We start from the raw sequence: 18,668 nt of genomic DNA, 5'->3' as shown, positions 1-18,668 counted from the left end.
AGAATAGGTCTAAGTATATGAGATATAGCCAAAAAAAATAGATACCAAGATTAGTGAAAGTATATTGAACCCAAATGGTCTTAGCCATAGCATTCATAGGTCCAACCTATATAGACGAAATAGAAATATAATTCTACCTCTTACCTAGTCAACATACCAAAATACAACTGAGTAAAAAAGAGTAGCTAGAAATAGAGTTACAATATTGACAATCTCTTTCACAATTAGAATCTATGTATCCAACCAGGTTAATATAAATTCCTACAATTTATTGGATCTCTAGTTGTGAGTGTCCTAAACATTGTGAAGTATCCAATTATCTAGATGTGAGCAATAAGGATTAAAACTAGACTAGACAGTTAAAATGTAAAGATCAAACCCTATTTCAACCCTAACTACCACCTCAATTTTAAGCAAGAAACCATAAATGTAAATAAAATAATGCAATAAATTTTACTAATGATTTGTGTTGCGTATTGTAACAAAAAGACAAATATGCTCCAAAGGTGAAGAAATGTGGTATGTTGTTAATTAATCTAGCAGTTTAAAGATTTATTCAAATTTGTCGTCTAAAAATTACTCATTAAGGTTGAAATTATAGACTTTTAGGTGGAGATTAGATGAAAATCAGCAATAGGGATTGTGTTGGTTGGGTAGTTACAAGATGGATGGTGGAAGAACTAAATGATATTTTTTGGGAGCTGTTTATAAAATGAAAGGTGGGTAACAAAAGAAAATTTATATTTATTTTATTAATTTTGGGAGATGGTTATGAAATGAAAAATGTCTAGATAAAAAATAATATTATAATTCCTTTTATTTTTAGGTGGTTGCATGAAAAAAGGAAGGTTTAATATTTTAAATTTATTAAATAATTTGAAAGGGGAAGGGGACTGGGTTGGTTAGGAATCGGGAAACTAAAATAAAACAAAAATAATGTGACGAGGAATCAAGGATCTGGAAGTAGAATAAGGAGAGTCAAGAAGAAGAATTGGATTAGATCAAGATGATGAAGGTTATTGTGAGAATTAGGAAGAGACCAAAGATATAAATTCCCAAGTATGAATTTTTGTGAATCTAGAGGAATCGATTGATTAGATCAATGAGATGGAAGAATACTTTGACTATGAAGTTGAAGATTTGGAGCGAGTAAGATTTTCCAAAACCAAACTGAAGGAATATATTTCCATTAGTGGAAGGAGGTACGAATAGATAGAAACTAGAGAGGGAAGGAGTGGATCATCAAATGAGAAAGGTGTTGTAAATATGAGTTTGTGTTGTCATTGATGTCAAATTTTTTGTCATTAATGTCAGCCAAGATTTAAAAGTATGTGAACATTGGTGTTGTATCAGGAGTCTACTCATGTGTTCATGTTGATGTATGAAGATTGATGGTGATGACTGTAGCTGGTATATATGATTGACTCATGGGTATTTTGGAGTATTAAAGTTATATTTAGTGTTGGAATTAATGAATACTGAGAGGGGGTTGTTGAACACAAGATGTCACTGAGAGGGGAGTGAATTAGTGATTTCCAAACTTATCCCTTTTCTGACATATGTGTTTAAACCGGTTAATAGTTCTAACATAAGGAAGACTTACCAGTTAGAAAGGAGAATGACACAAATGCAATCACACATAAAAGGAACACCACATAACACCATATATACGAGGAAAACCCAAGATGGGAAAAACGTCAGTGATAAATGTTGTTGGAGACTATTGCTCCAATCCAGCCTCACAATGAAACATTCGGTTACAACATTTAGGGAACCAACCCAAGGAGCACCAACCCCTGCACTGAGCTCCAACTTAGTGATCTACAATGAATATATTCAATTAGAAAAGTAATAGACCGATTATAAAGGAGTTATATAACAAATAATGATTAAGTTCTCTGTCAGTTTCTCTTCTCATCAACTTTACTGGTAGTGTGTTCTATCTTCCACTCAGCCTCCTCTCTGTCGGATCACACTCTGTCCCATTCACTGCTGCCTCCTTTTGTCTCTGCTACTCTCTTGCTAATTCAGCCTCTACCGGTTGTTTATCTAACATACTTTGCACTTGACTATCAGTTACTCATCTTATTGGTTTACCTCTTCTCTGTTCTATGCCTGATGAATCTTCTTTGCCACACTCGCACACAACTGCTTCACTCTGAGCTACCTTTGTGCTGGCTCTAACAGTGCCGGTTGTCTTCACTGTCACATTTTTGCAATTTACCAGTTGCTCTTGCCTTACTGGTTAAACCTTTGCTAAACCCTTCCACCGATTACCTCAATCTCATTGGTTGCCTCAATCTCCCCAATTGAACTCTTCAACTCGATTCTCTCACACTTAGTTTCTTATCTGATCGACATTTATCACTTGAATGAAAAAATGATTTTTCTTCACTTCTTCACTCTCACATATATTAACTGCGACTTCATCAATTTTGACTTGCATAATTATAAACAAGTCTTCCCGCCAAAAACCAATTCAAACTTTAGGCAGTTAGCATTTCTTCATTGACCTTGAGGTGAACCAAATCCAATCAGATCTCCTTTAAGAGATCGACCACTTACAATAAATCAATCGCGCAACTTCCAATACACGTTTTCTAAGTTTAGCAAACACAACTCCTTCAGTTTGCACTTGTCAAACACTTATAAAGTGATCATGTAGATAGCTTCACCTACCCTGATCAACACTTGGACACTCGACCTTGATCATGAAGTCATCAAATCAGATCTCTATCCTCTGCTCAGTCTCGAGCTACACTCTTTTGCTCTTCTGTCATGCCCAACTTTTGGGCACAAAAATGAAACAACAAATTATTTTTTTTTGACAACATGAACTCGCAACATATCCTACATTATAATAACTTTATTAGAGTTTTGTCTTATCTAGGATGTAAATAAAATTGTTTACTAAGGTTGGGATAATTAACCAACTCGAATGAGCGACTTTAATTGGTGGAGATTAATTAGTGTCACAGATTAGTTAGCTAGCTAAATTACCTTAATTAAGTTGTCGCTAATTAAAAATGAGGGTTAATTGGTTATCTTAATGTATTAAATCATTCCCGACCATAAAATGATAATGTTATAAATTAATTGATGCACACGATATATTAATTGATGCCCACTAAAACTGATATTAAGCTAAAGCCAATTCTAATTTCCCTAAAATTAAATTGAGGGTAATCTATTGACCAATTAAATAAATTAATTTGATTTAGTGTATAGTGTATCCAACTATATTAACTCTTCATTTTTAAACCCATTTGAAATGACTATATTAAAATTTTAATTCTCTAAGGATAATAAGCATAAAATAATTCAATTATTTAAATAACCCTAGTTATTAGTTAAAATATTAAAACTCAAATTCAAATTTCCAATATATCTTTTTCAAAATTCTTTTAAATAAGAATACCCTTATTCATAAAATGCTAACCCTAATTATTAATTAAAATATTAAAACTTAAAATCAATTTTCAAAATTCCTTTTTTTAAAAAAAGAAATTCCTTATTCATAAAGTGCTAACCCGAAATTGGGTTAGGGTTGCATTTCTATTTATTAGTCACTTTTGTTTTATTTCTTATTAATTTATACCCTAACCCGAAATGGGTTAGGGTTTATTATACCACATTTTTTTTTGTTTAGAGTGTGTGTGTGTGTGTGTGTGTGTGTGTGATTGCAGGTATGGGGATGGATTAGGGCACGACGGCCATAGACATGGCGAAGGGTTTCGAAGATGGAAAGAGCGGAGGAGGTGGCGCGGGGGTCTCCCGGACGCCACTGTGTTTATACACACTGACGGCGGAGCTGTCCACTGTGTATATGCACAGTGCCGGGCGCGGATCGTCCACTATGCTTACACACAATGGAGGCACCTCCCGTGTCGTCCATTGTGGGTAAACACAATGGCGTGGCCCGAGAGCCGTCCACTGTGCTAACACACAGTGGCGACATTTCCCATGCCATCCATTGTGGGTAAACATAGTAGCGTGGCCCGAGAGCCATCCACTGTGTTTATACATAGTGGCTCGGCCGGTACCCCGATCTCCCCCCATTTTTTTTTTTCTTACTTTTTTTTTTTAATATAATATTCTTTTTTTTAATATAAAAGTATATAAACATGTATATATATGTGTGTGTGTGTGTGTGTATATTTATATATATATATATATAAATATATTTTTATATGTATATATATTCACTGCCATGACCAGAATACATACATATATCTTTTTTTTTAAAGGTATCCATTGAGTATGTTTTCAGATGCAAGGATATATATATATATATATATCAGCCTAATAGGGTTAGGAAGCTTATTTTGATTAATTTTAACACAGAAGCATGCAACCCCTATATATTTTTTGTAACAGAAATACACAGGTCCATGATATAAATATTTTTTTTTTGTTTTACAACTTGCAGGAGTGGGTTAAATACTAGCACATTCTCTGATTTTAAATCTCATTTCCTAGCTGTGATTTATCTAATTATACAACATTTAGGAGTTATTAATATATATATATATATATATATATATATATATATATATATATATATATATATATATATATATATATATATATATATATATATATATATATATATATATATATATATATATATATATATATATATATATATATATATATATATATATATATATATATTTTCCAAAACAGTTATGCAACATGTTTTCTACAACAATGTTTAAATACTAGTTCTTTTTCAGCTATGCCTAAACAAAGTTAAAAGTAAAAAAACAGTAGTAAATAAACTTTGCAAGTAACACTTAAACATAATGCATTCCTTTCTTCCCTTTTTTTTTATATTTTTATTTGCAGAAATAAACAAGATAACAGAATTCTTTCTAAGACAAATATTTGATATAGTTTACAGCAACATAATAGGCTTCAGAATTTAAATAAAATTTACTTTGCTTACAGAATATTTAATTACAATGGCCCATATTTAAAATGGGTGAAATAATCCAACCAGTCTCTCATTCTTAATGATGAGGACTTGAATAAAAGAACACATTTCTTTAAACAGAAATACAAGAAAACATCTTAAAACTCTTTCTAATATTTTCCTGGGACAAACACATAGTATCATTTCTTTTTGCTTTTCTGCATCTGAATAAAAATTTGTATCTGAATAAAATCTGCAACCAAACAAATCTGCAACTCCTAGATTATTTTCCCAGCAACCTGCATGTAAAATTTTAGGGTTGTGACCATGGGATGCTCACCTCCCAGCCTAGGCTTACCAGAAGCCACCCCCGAGCTTGGAGAATCAAGACCTAGACGGGGTTACAACCAAGCAACACAACAAGCAAAGGGGAAAAATTAACACAACAGAGACATCCCTTCCCAAGCTGAAACTCCATCACAAAATGTGATGTCTTACTAGGGTGGAAGTGGACCAAGTACCCTAGGGGAGAAATCTGCTAGAAAGAACTTACAGCCAACTCATGGCATCCATGAAAGCATAACCAAAAATCATCCTTAATCCCTACACCCTTATGACCCCTAAAAAGGCAACCATGCCATATTTGCACCCCCTTATGACCCCCAAGTGAAATAACATAAAAGAAAAGCAGTAAGGGTCTCATGGATAGACCCTTGAGATCACTCTCAAAATGAGAGCCTCTCACCATAAGGGTTGTCAAGCTCCTTCCACCCCCAAGACCAATCTTTCCTCCCAAGGAAAGGATGGTCTTGAACACTCCCCAAACACAACAATACATAAAACAGAAATAAGCAAGAAATCACATAGACTTTTACAAGTACAACACAAATAAAGAAATACAACAATTTCCATTCAAGCATTCTAGAACATATTTTTTTTAACATTTACATAAGAGGAAAAAGTAACACCAACCTTGACCTGCCAAGGAAAAACTAGGGGAAAGCTTGATGAAGAGGTGCCCAATCCTCAAATCTTTTTCTGCAATTCCTTAGCCCCAATTTTACTTTTCCCAAAACTAGTTTTCCTCCAAAATTTCTCCCAAAACTCTCCAAGGATGGAGAGTGGGTGATTAGCTCACTAAGCTTCCATTCTTAGCCTAAGAAGGCCTCTCTCACTCCTTCCAACCTCTTGGATAGAGTGAGGGATCCCCCATTGGGTTGGTCTTCCCTAGGTCTTACACACTTCCTAACCTAGGTACCTAGAGAAGGGAAATGGAATGGGGAAGAGGGATTACTCCCTTCAAGAAGGTTATCCTACCAAGGATGGTACTCCTATAGATGGAATTCGTCCATCTTGGGAAAACCACTTTTTTGGGTGGTTAAACAAGTCCTAAGGGAAGGACACATGGCCAATTTTTGCCTTCACCCATAGGTACCCCATGAGGCCTAATAGAAATGCTCTAAAATTGACTCTAGGAGTTGATTTGACCCTCAGAAAGTCCACCTAGAGTTAACATACGGGTCAACTCTGAGTTGACCCTCCTTGTGGCTCACTAACCTAGATTTCTTGGTTCCTTCAAGGATAATTAGGAGATATAACAATTAACAAAAAATAAAATTCTCCAAAAAGGTGACATGACAAATTGCCAACACAACATACTACATAGGTGTCAAGTGACACTACAAAATAATTCCACATCATAATACACACATGGCAATTGTCCCTTAAATGATGTAAACAATTCAATAAATACAATTTACACTCATGCAACATTTTACATTTACGAATATTATACAACACATACGGGGTGTTGCCTCTCCAAATAGACAACCCCTGGTTTTACGAACGCATATAGGCCTAGGCTTGATTCTCCATAATATTTCCATGGTCACATGGATAATTTCTTGCACATCTCAATTTAAACATTAGTACTTCCCAATAGCCTCATATAATATAAAACACATAATTAGAATACAATACATTCATTCTGCAAAGACTTGTCATTATAAAATATGATTTGTCACAAATCAAAGCAATTCATCATAATCCTCAAAATTTGATCCATCTACAAGATATGCAAACATATTTCTAGCATTATAACAAATCCTGAAATTCAGATAATAACATACATCATCACAATGTTACCCTAATCTAGAATCATATAATATTCTATAACCACAAGGCATAGAAATGAAGCATCAATATATATATAAATGTTACCAAAATTGTGGGACCATATACAGTTCTATATCCATAGTGTGTCAAAACTAGCATCCATAATAGTTCCAATATGAAAATAACTGAAGAGATAGGATGGGTCGGGGTAGGGTCTCACACCCTCCCCCTCTAGGCATGAACGTCCTCCTGGAGTTCATCAAAAAGATGAGGGTACTGTGATCTCATATGTGTTGTTGTAACCTCATCATAGCAATCCCACTAGACCCTAACCTAGTCCATCTCTCGACCTCAAAGGCCCAATGTCCGGTGAGCCAAAATGCGAATGGGCTCCAAAGCTAGCTGCTCGTCTGACTCCACCTGCAAGGCATCCCAATCTAAAATATGAGACTCATCATATATATACTTTCTCAAAACTGACACATGAAACACATCGTGGATGCGTGACAAGCTAGGTGGCAAAGCTAGGCGATAAGCAACTGGTCCTATCCTCTCAAGGATCTCAAAAGGTCCAACAAAGCAAGGTGCGAGCTTAGAATCCTTTCCATAGCGGATCGGACTCTTATGCGGTCGCACTCTCAGAAAAACTCTATCCCCAACCATGTAGCTCTGGTCTATCCTCTTTGCATCTGCATATTTCTTCTGCCTATCCTATGCCTCTCTAAGGCGTTGTCTAATCAAAATTACCCGCTGCTCCATATCATGGACCATCTCAGGGCCTATGGCCACTATATCCTCAATACGGTCCCAACTCAAAGGTGTCCTGCATGGTCTGCCATACAAAGCCTGAAAAGGTGGCATCCCCAAAGAAGTTTGATGCCCATTATTATAGGCAAATTATACTAAATGTAGGTACTCCTCCCATCAGGTTTGATGATCCATGACGTATATGCGAAGCATATCCTCTAACACCTGGTTAACCCGCTCTGTCTGTCCATCCATCTCTGGATGATAGGTTGTGCTGAAATTGAGCTTGGTGCCCAACGCCGCCTGTAATTCCTTCCAAAAGGAAGAAGTAAAGAGGGAATCCCTATCAGAAATAATCTTGCGTGGAACACCATAAAGCCTGACAATGTCTCGCAAGAACACCTGTGCCACTGCTGGAGCTGTGAAGGTAGTCCGAACTGGTGAGAAGTGGGCCACTTTGGTCAATTTGTCAACTGTCACCATGATAGCATCATGGCGACAAGATGACATAGGAAGACCAATGATGAAGTCCATGGATATAGTATCGCACTTCCACTCTGGTATAGCATGGGACTGGAGTAACCCACCTGGATGGCGGTGCTCCGCCTTGACTCTCTAACACTCAAGGCATCAGGCTACTAACTCGGCGATAAGCTGCCGCATTCCTGGCCAATGATATAACTGCCTCAAGTCAGCATGCATCTTCTTAACCCCGGGATGCGCTGCATAAGGAGCTCTATGAGCCTCCATGATAATGAAATCTCGCAAACCCCCAGGAGAGGGTACATAGATGTGCCCTCTATGGTGTAATAAACCATCGGACTCTAAAGAGTAGTCCACAAACTTCCCCTCCAAGGCCTCCTGAGTTTGGATCCTCTGACAAACCTCTAGATACCATCCATCCTTTGGCAATCACTGCAAAATACGGTCTCTCAAATCTATGCTCATGGATATGGTGTAAACCTCATGTCGTCTCCTACTTAGGGTATCTGTGACCACGTTCTCCTTCCCTTTGATGTAGTGGACATCAAAATCATACTCACAAAGGAACTCCATCCATCTCCTCTGACGTGCATTAAGGTTAGGTTGGGTGAAGATGTACTGCAAACTCTGATGGTCTGAATGAAGCTCGAAGTGATGACCTAAAAGGAAGTGTCTCCACCTCACAAGTGCATGTACAACTGCTGCAAGCTCTAGGTCGTGTGTAGGGTAGTTAAGCTCATGAGTCTTAAGTTTCCTAGACTTGTATGCTATAACCCTACCCTCCTGCATGAGAACTGCTCCCAATTCATCTAAGGAAGCATCCGTGCATACCATGAAGTTGGCCATGGTGTCTGGCACAATAAGAATAGGTGCACTAGTAAGTTCCCTTTTCAGATCCTGAAAAGCCCTCTCACACTTCTCTATCCACTCGAATTTCTTCCCTTTTCATTGGAGGGATGTGATGGGGTGTGCAACTCTGGAAAATCCCTCAATAAAGTGTCTGTAGTATCCTACTAAACCCATGAAGCTCCTGACCTCTATCACACTGGTAGGCATTGGCCAATCCATAATGGCTCTGATGTTGCCATCCTCTGATTTCCTGTCATCTGACCCTGTGGACACTCTCTCGCCATGTGCCCCATGGCTCCACATGTGAAGCAAGCACCGCATGCTTGGAACTGTGCGCCCTGAGGCCTGGAAAAAGGATGCCCACCTATCCGGCTAGAACCACTGTACCCAACCCTGGAGGACTGTTGAGCCCATGCTGGGGGTGTGTATGTACCCTGTGCTCTCTGGTCATGCCTAGGACCCTGTGACTACCACTGCTTGGGCCTAGAGCCCTGCTGTCCTTGAGGGGGCATTTGTCTCTGACTCTGCTGTGACTGCTACGGAGGAGGGGGTTTATAGGACCCCGAAACATTTATGTGGTTTCCTTTCCAATGGGGTTTCTAAAACCCGAAAGATTGGGGAGTCAGGTTTCAGTTCTGGAACCGATCCCTCATGTCCTGTGGCCTGAGTTGAATCTCCTCGGCTATAAGGGCCTTCTCTACGGCAACCCGAAGGCTTCCTGGAGTGGCCATCCTCACTGGTCCTGCTATCCCAGCATTAAGTCCCCTGACAAATCAGTTGATGAGTAGCTTCTCGTCCTTCAGGTAATCTACATAAGGTAGGAGCTCAATAAACTTACTCTCGTACTAGGTCACTGAGAGACCCTTCTGCTGGAGGTCGTGGAACTCATCGATCCAACGTTGCCTGAAGTGCTCTGATAGGTACCTCTCTCTGAACCTCTCTGTGAAGATTTCCCATGTGATGGTATTTGCAGTGAGTCCACACTTGAATTCCTCCTGCTTCCACCATGTGGAGGCTGTCGATCCCAGAAGGTGGACTGCAACTCATGCCTTCAGATTGCTTTCATAAGATCGCAATGCGAAGCACTGATCTAGGCTCAAAAGCCATGCCTCAGCCTCTACTCCATCAGTAGATCCTCCAAAAGATGGTGGCTGGAGGTGCAAAACCTCTCTAATCAGATCTCCTGGTTCCTGACATGCTCTCTCAAAGTACACAGGTGCTACTATTGGAGGTGGTCCGGGCAGGTGAATGGACTCTGACTCATGCTCTACCTTGCCCTCTATGGGATTAGGAGGTGGACTCCTACTCCGTTCCCTATCTACTGACCTATGACTCCCTGAGTTCTGATTGTCTGCATGATGGTCCACTGCTGGAAGCCTATCTTGCACTATCCCAGTCAAGTTCTGAAGAGCTAGCAAGATGTCTCGGTTAGGGTCAACTGGTGGTTCGAGAGGCGCTTCTGGGTTCCCTTCTAGAACTGGTTCCTCCCTATCAACATCCTTGCATGCCATACGTGTACGCTTAGGACCCCTTCTGCTCTTGCGAGCTTGTCACATAGTCGGAGGCATCCTAATGAGAAAATAAAAATAAAATAAATAAATAAATAATTTAATTTTTTTTTTGGGAAAATTTTGATTAATTTAGATAATTAAAGAGAAACATAATGGAGAAAGGTTCCTAGTGTCGGAAACTTGGCTCTGATACCAAAATGGCATGCCCAACTTTTGGGCACAAAAACGGAACAACAAAAAAAAAAAATTTGACAACATGAACTCGCAACATATCCTACATTATAATAACTTTATTAGAGTTTTGTCTTATCTAGGATGTAAATAAAATTGTTTACTAAGGTTGGGATAATTAACCAACTCGAACGAGTGACTTTAATTGGTGGAGATTAATTAGTGTCACGGATTAGTTAGCTAGCTCAATTACCTTAATTAAGTTGTCACTAATTAAAAACGAGGGTTAATTGGTTATCTTAATGTATTAAATCATTCCCAACCATAAAATGATAATGTTATAAATTAATTGATTTACACGCAAATTTATTATTTAAATCCAACTGATAAGAGTTCGAATTCCTATAATGCCATTTGCCCACTAAAACCGATATTAAGCTAAAGCCAATTCTAATTTCCCTAAAATTAAATTGAGGGTAATCTATTGACCAATTAAATAAATTAATTTGATTTAGTGTATAGTGTATCCAACTATATTAACTCTTCATTTTTAAACCCCTTTGAAATGACTATATTAAAATTTTAATTCTCTAAGGATAATAAGAATAAAATAATTCAATTATTTAAATAACCCTAGTTATTAGTTAAAATATTAAAACTCAAATTCAAATTTCCCATATCTAATTCAAAATTATTTTAAATAAGAATACCCTTATCCATTAAATGCTAACCCTAATTATTAATTAAAATATTAAAACTAAAAATCAATTTTCAAAATTCCTTTTTTTTTATAAAGAAATTCCTTATTCATAAAATGCTAACCCTAACCCGAAATTGGGTTAGGGTTGCATTTCTATTTATTAGTCACTTTTGTTTTATTTCTTATTAATTTATACCCTAACCTGAAATGGGTTAGGGTTTATTATACCACATTTTTTTTTTGTGTGTGTGTGTGATTGCAGGTATGGAGACAAATTAGGGCACGACAGCCATGGACATGGCGAAGGGTTTTGAAGAGGGAAAGAGCGGTGGAGGTGGCGTGGGGGTCTCCCGGACGCCACTGTGTTTATACACAGTGACGGTGGAGCCGTCCACTATGTATACGCACAGTGGCGGCCACGGACCGTCCACTATGCTTACACACAGTGGAGGCACCTCCCGTGCCATCCACTGTGGGTAAACACAGTGGCGTAGCCCATGAGCCATCCACTATGCTTACACATAGTGGCGGCATTTCCCATGCCATCCACTATGGGTAAACACAGTGGCGCAGCCCGAGAGCCGTCCATTATGTTTACACACAGTGGCTCGGCCGATACCTCGATCTCCCCTCATTTATTTATTTTTTCTTAGTTTTTTATTTTTAATATAATATTCTTTTTTTTAATATAAAAGTATATAAATATAAATATATATATATATATGTATATTTCTATATATATATATATATAAATATATTTTTATATGTATATATATTCACTACCATGACCAGAATACATACATATATCTTTTTTTTTTAAGGTATCCATTGAGTATGTTTTCAGATGCAGGAATATATATATATATATATATATATATATATATATATATATATATATATATCTGTGTGTGTGTGTGTATGGATCAGCCTAATAGGGTTAGGAAGCTTATTTTGATTAATTTTAACACAGAAGCATGCAACCCCTATATATTTTTTGTAGCAGAAATACACAGGTCCATGATATAAATATTTTTTTTTTGTTTTACAACTTGCAGGAGTGGGTTAAATACTAGCACATTCTCTGATTTTAAATCTCATTTCCTAGCTGTGATTTATCTAATTATACAACATTCAGGAGTTATTAATATATATATAATTTTTTTTCCAAAACAACTATGCAACATGTTTTCTACAACAATGTTTAAATACTAGTTCTTTTTCAGCTATGCCTAAACAAAGTTAAAAGTAAAAAAACAGTAGTAAATAAACTTTGCAAGTAACACTTAAACATAATGCATTCCTTTCTTCCCTTTTTTTTTATATTTTTATTTGCAGAAATAAACAAGATAACAGAATTCTTTCTAAGACAAATATTTGATATAGTTTACAGCAATATAATAGGCTTCAGAATTTAAATAAAATTTACTTTGCTTACAGAATATTTAATTACAATGGCCCATATTTAAAATGGGTGAAATAATCCAACCAGTCTCTCATTCTTAATGATGAGGACTTGAATAAAAGAACACATTTCTTTAAACAGAAATACAAGAAAACATCTTAAAACTCTTTCTAATATTTTCCTGGGACAAACACATAGTATCATTTCTTTTTGCTTTTCTGCATCTGAATAAAAATTTGTATCTGAATAAAATCTGCAACTCCTAGATTATTTTCCCAGCAACCTGCATGTAAAATTTTAGGGTTGTGACCATGGGATGCTCACCTCCCAACCTAGGCTTACCAGAAGCCACCCCCGAGCTTGGCGAATCAAAACCTAGATGGGGTTACAACCAAGCAACACAACAAGCAAAGGGGAAAAATTAACACAACAGAGACATCCCTTCCCAAGCTGAAACTCCATCACAAAATGTGATGTCTTACTAGGGTGGAACTGGACCAAGTACCCTAGGGGAGAAATCTGCTAGAAAGAACTTACAGCCAACTCATGGCATCCATGAAAGCATAACCAAAAATCATCCTTAATCCCTACACCCTTATGACCCCTAAAAAGGCAACCATGCCATATTTGCACCCCCTTATGACCCCCAAGTGAAATAACATAAAAGAAAAGCAGTAAGGGTCTCATGGATAGACCCTTGAGATCACTCTCAAAATGAGAGCCTCTCACCATAAGGGCTGTCAAGCTCCTTCCACCCCCAAGACCAATCTTTCCTCCCAAGGAAAGGATGGTCTTGAACACTCCCCAAACACAACAATACATAAAACAGAAATAAGCAAGAAATCACATAGATTTTTACAAGTACAACACAAATAAAGAAATACAACAATTTCCATTCAAGCATTCTAGAACATATTTTTTTTAACATTTACATAAGAGGAAAAAGTAACACCAACCTTGACCTGCCAAGGAAAAACTAGGGGAAAGCTTGATGAAGAGGTGCCCAATCCTCAAATCTTTTTCTGCAATTCCTTAGCCCCAATTTTACTTTTCCCAAAACTAGTTTTCCTCCAAAATTTCTCCCAAAACTCTCCAAGGATGGAGAGTGGGTGATTAGCTCACTAAGCTTCCATTCTTAGCCTAAGAAGGCCTCTCTCACTCCTTCCAACCTCTTGTATAGAGTGAGGGATCCCCCATTGGGTTGGTCTTCCCTAGGTCTTACACACTTCCTAACCTAGGTACCTAGAGAAGGGAAATGGAATGGGGAAGAGGGATTACTCCCTTCAAGAAGGTTATCCTACCAAGGATGATACTCCTATAGATGGAATTCGTCCATCTTGGGAAAACCACTTTTTTGGGTGGTTAAACAAGTCCTAAGGGAAGGACACATGGCCAATTTTTGCCTTCACCCATAGGTACCCCATGAGGCCTAATAGAAATGCTCTAAAATTGACTCTAGGAGTTGATTTGACCCTCAGAAAGTCCACCTAGAGTTAACATACGGGTCAACTCTGAGTTGATCCTCCTTGTGGCTCACTAACCTAGATTTCTTGGTTCCTTCAAGGATAATTAGGAGATATAACAATTAACAAAAAATAAAATTCTCCAAAAAGGTGACATGACAAATTGCCAACACAACATACTACATAGGTGTCAAGTGACACTACAAAATAATTCCACATCATAATACACACGTGGCAATTGTCCCTTAAATGATTTAAACAATTCAATAAATACAATTTACACTCATGCAACATTTTACATTTACGAATATTATACAACACATACGGGGTGTTGCCTCTCCAAATAGACAACCCTTGGTTTTACGAACGCACATAGGCCTAGGCTTGATTCTCCATAATATTTCCATGGTCACATGGATAATTTCCTGCACATCTCAATTTAAACATTAGTACTTCCCAATAGCCTCATATAATATAAAACACATAATTAGAATACAATACATTCATTCTGCAAAGACTTGTCATTATAAAATATGATTTGTCACAAATCAAAGCAATTCATCATAATCCTCAAAATTTGATCCATCTACAAGATATGCAAACATATTTCTAGCATTATAACAAATCCCGAAATTCAGATAATAACATACATCATCACAATGTTACCCTAATCTAGAATCATATAATATTCTATAACCACAAGGCATTGAAATGAAGCATCAATATATATATCAATGTTACCAAAATTGTGGGACCATATAAAGTTCTATATCCATAGTGTGTCAAAACTAGCATCCATAATAGTTCCAATATGAAAATAACTGAAGAGATAGGATGGGTCAAGGTAGGGCCTCACATCTTCGACTCGTGAAACACGCTATTGACATTAATGTCGACCAATTACCACCTACCTCACCAATAACACTTTCACCATCTTGTGCATTCATGCCACTTTACCTGTACATGGCCCCTTTGTCAACATCCACTTTTGCTAGTTTGGTTATGTCGGTTTGGATAGGATCACCAACCAACCACACAACCGTGTTCATCTACTAGTTCATAGACCTTGTTGGTTATACCCTAACCGGTCTGCTTTCAACCTTGCACTCTATCTCTCTTCCAGTGGAACACCTTCACCAATAATCACTCTTGCCAAAACACCTCATGCACATCTTCATCAGATGAGAGCCTAACACCTCTACACCATGTCAGCTTTACCGGTGGACATACTTACTAGTAACCACCTTGATGACACCATGTCATCAACCTTCAACAAACTCCATCTTCAATCTGACAATGTCTTCTATTTGAAACTGTTCCAACTTACCTTGCACTCTGCCTTCTTCATCATTTGACTTGTCCTCCTCTTAACCGGTTTGCCAAGATGGAAAACATTGTTAGACAGTTCAAATAACCAGAAGACAACTGAGACGGGTGGGGGTAAATTAGTTGTCACATATTACTAGAACTATTATCAATTTAAACTTTAATATCGGAACCCAAAACATTAATACTAGAATAGCAGTTAAACCAATTAAGTATAAACAATAATCACAAAATAAATACCATCCACATGACACCAAGATTTGTACGTGGAAAACCTGGTAAAGGGAAAACCATGGTGGGAAGCCTACCCATAGTTAGATAATACTTTTGTAGTAAGTATGTGAATTACAATTAAGGGGCCTACACTTTCAGGAAGGCCAATAGCCTAGAGCGTAGTTCTAATCACAAAAGGAGCCTCACTGACTACATATAAATCCAAACTACAATCTAGAGAAGTTTTGAATTGCAAAAGATAGTATCACCTATGCTTGAGTACAATTCTGGTTAAGCTCAATGCTGGAGGACCAAATCCTCTTACACAAACCCAATTCGATCTCCAATGATCAATCAAATCCTCTACCTGAATGATATTACATTATTCGCACATTACATTCCTTGACCATCAGCTCTAACATAACCATGATGATCTACAATGAGATCTTACATCTATATATACAAACCCTTGACCATAAACAATTAGGCCGGTCAACAGATAATAAACCCATTACATATTTATAAACCACATTGGCCTTAGACCAAAGAAATAATATCCAACACATAAGACATCTCAGAAACACATCGAGAGGTCCAATCCACACGTTACATTAAAGTCGGTTCATAACCTAGATTAACTGAGACCCAATATAGGTCTACACGCTACAACAATGATCTCCATCCGCCAAGTCTCGAACATGATCACCAACAACATCCTGAAACTCCACCAAAAGCTGCACCAACACCACTTATGCAAAATATCTTCATCAAAATCTCTAACGGTGAAACCCTTGTCAGAACTAGAAACTAAGCTTCTGAGAAAGAAGGATAGCATATGATGACCAGACCAAAACCAACAGACCGAATATGAGCATGAGTATCACGAACAATCCAATTCCATCACCAGACTATACTGAAGCCTACTAGATCATGTTGAATCCAAATCAACCAGAATCCACTCAACCTACCAGGACTAGAAGGGTGTTGGTAAAGCATCCAAACAGCTAGTGTTGGAATCAATGACAAAACATCAATGCAACACATAATTAATTCCACCAAATGGCCAAGAATCTCCCCATTTGGCATTGATGGAAACACTAGATGTGAAAAATATCTAAGTACCAAGAAATGCCAAACAAGTCTCCCCCAATGGAAGACATCCAACAATCTCCCGCATACAACTCTGAATGTCAATATCTCTCCCCTTTAATTTTCTTATTCATATCTCTCCCCCAATGATTTTTTTCTTTTTCTTTCTTTGTCTTTTTCACATCAATATCTCTCCCCCTTTGACATCAAAGCTAGAAATCTGACAAAAAATATCAAAGCAAAAAAACTTAAACCACTGAATCACAAAGCTGACTACTCCCCCTGAGCAGTAGCATCCCACATCAGTGCTAGAATGAATAGTATCTTTGATAATGCATGTCAGACTGATGTCGAACTGCATCAATCAAGTCTCTACCAGAGGGGTAGAAACTCCCAATCTGTCTCTCAGGTACTCAAATGATTCCTTGGGCAAAGGTTTAGTGAAAATATCTGCAATTTGCTCTTTAGTGTTCACATAAACCAATCTAACTTCATTTGCTTCCACTTTTTCCTTCAAAAAGTTATACTTGATAGATATGTGCTTTTTTTAAGAATGAAATACCAGATTCTTTGATATATCAATAGCAGCAGAGTTATCATAGTGAATAACTACATGTGCATCACAATCCACCATTATATCCTTCAACATTTGCTTCATCCATAAAACTTGTGTACAATTAGTAGCAGCAATAACATACTCAGCTTCAGTTGTATATAAATAAGTACATGATTGTTTCTTGCTAATCCATGAAACCAACTTCTTTCCAAGAAAGAAAGCTCCACTGGAAGTGCTTTTCCGATCATCAATACCTCAAGCCCAATCAACATTTGTATATGCATATAAAGTAAAGTTATCATCCTTAGAGTACCATAAGCCATATTCTGATGTACCTTGCAAGTATCTAAAAATCCTTTTCATCGTAATCTCATGATTTTCTCTAGGATCACTCTAAAATCTTGAAACAATACAAACAACATTCATAATGTCAGGCCTAGTCTGAGTAAAATAAAGTAGACCACGAATCATAGATTTGTATCTTGTAGGATTTATTTGTGTAGAAACATCTTTTCTTGTCAATTTCTCACTTGTAACCATAGGAGTACTTATCAGTTTAGAATCTCCCATACCAGATTTCTTCAACAATTCCTTAGCATATTTAGTTTAATAGATGAAAAAACCTTTGTCAGTCTGAGTAATCTGCAAACCTAAAAAAAATTGGTCTCACCAATCATAGACATCTCAAATTCTTTCTCCATGTTCTTAGAAATTTTTATGCATAACTTATCTTCACCTCCAAAAATAATGTCATCAACAAATACTTCAATAATCAGTATATCATCATCAGTGATCTTATAATATAAATTACCGTCAGCACCGCCTTACTAAAACCAAGCTTCAAAAGATATTTATCCAACCTTGCATACCAAGCTCTAGGTGCTTGTTTCAATCCATATAAAGCTTTCCTTAACCTGCAAACCATATTTGTATCATCTGATACTGAAAAAACATCAGGTTGCTCAATATACACTTCCTCATCAAGATCCCCATTCAAAAATGCACATTTAACATCCATCTAATAAACCTTGTAGTTTTTATTAGTAGCATAGGCAAGAAATAATCTTACAGCTTCAATCCTAGCTACAAGTGCAAAAGTCTCTCCATAATCAACTCCTTCCATCTGAT

This window comes from Cryptomeria japonica, chromosome 1 (assembly GCF_030272615.1).
Source record: "Cryptomeria japonica chromosome 1, Sugi_1.0, whole genome shotgun sequence".
Taxonomy (NCBI): Eukaryota; Viridiplantae; Streptophyta; class Pinopsida; order Cupressales; family Cupressaceae; genus Cryptomeria; species Cryptomeria japonica.
Note: the sequence above shows the minus strand (reverse complement) of the source record.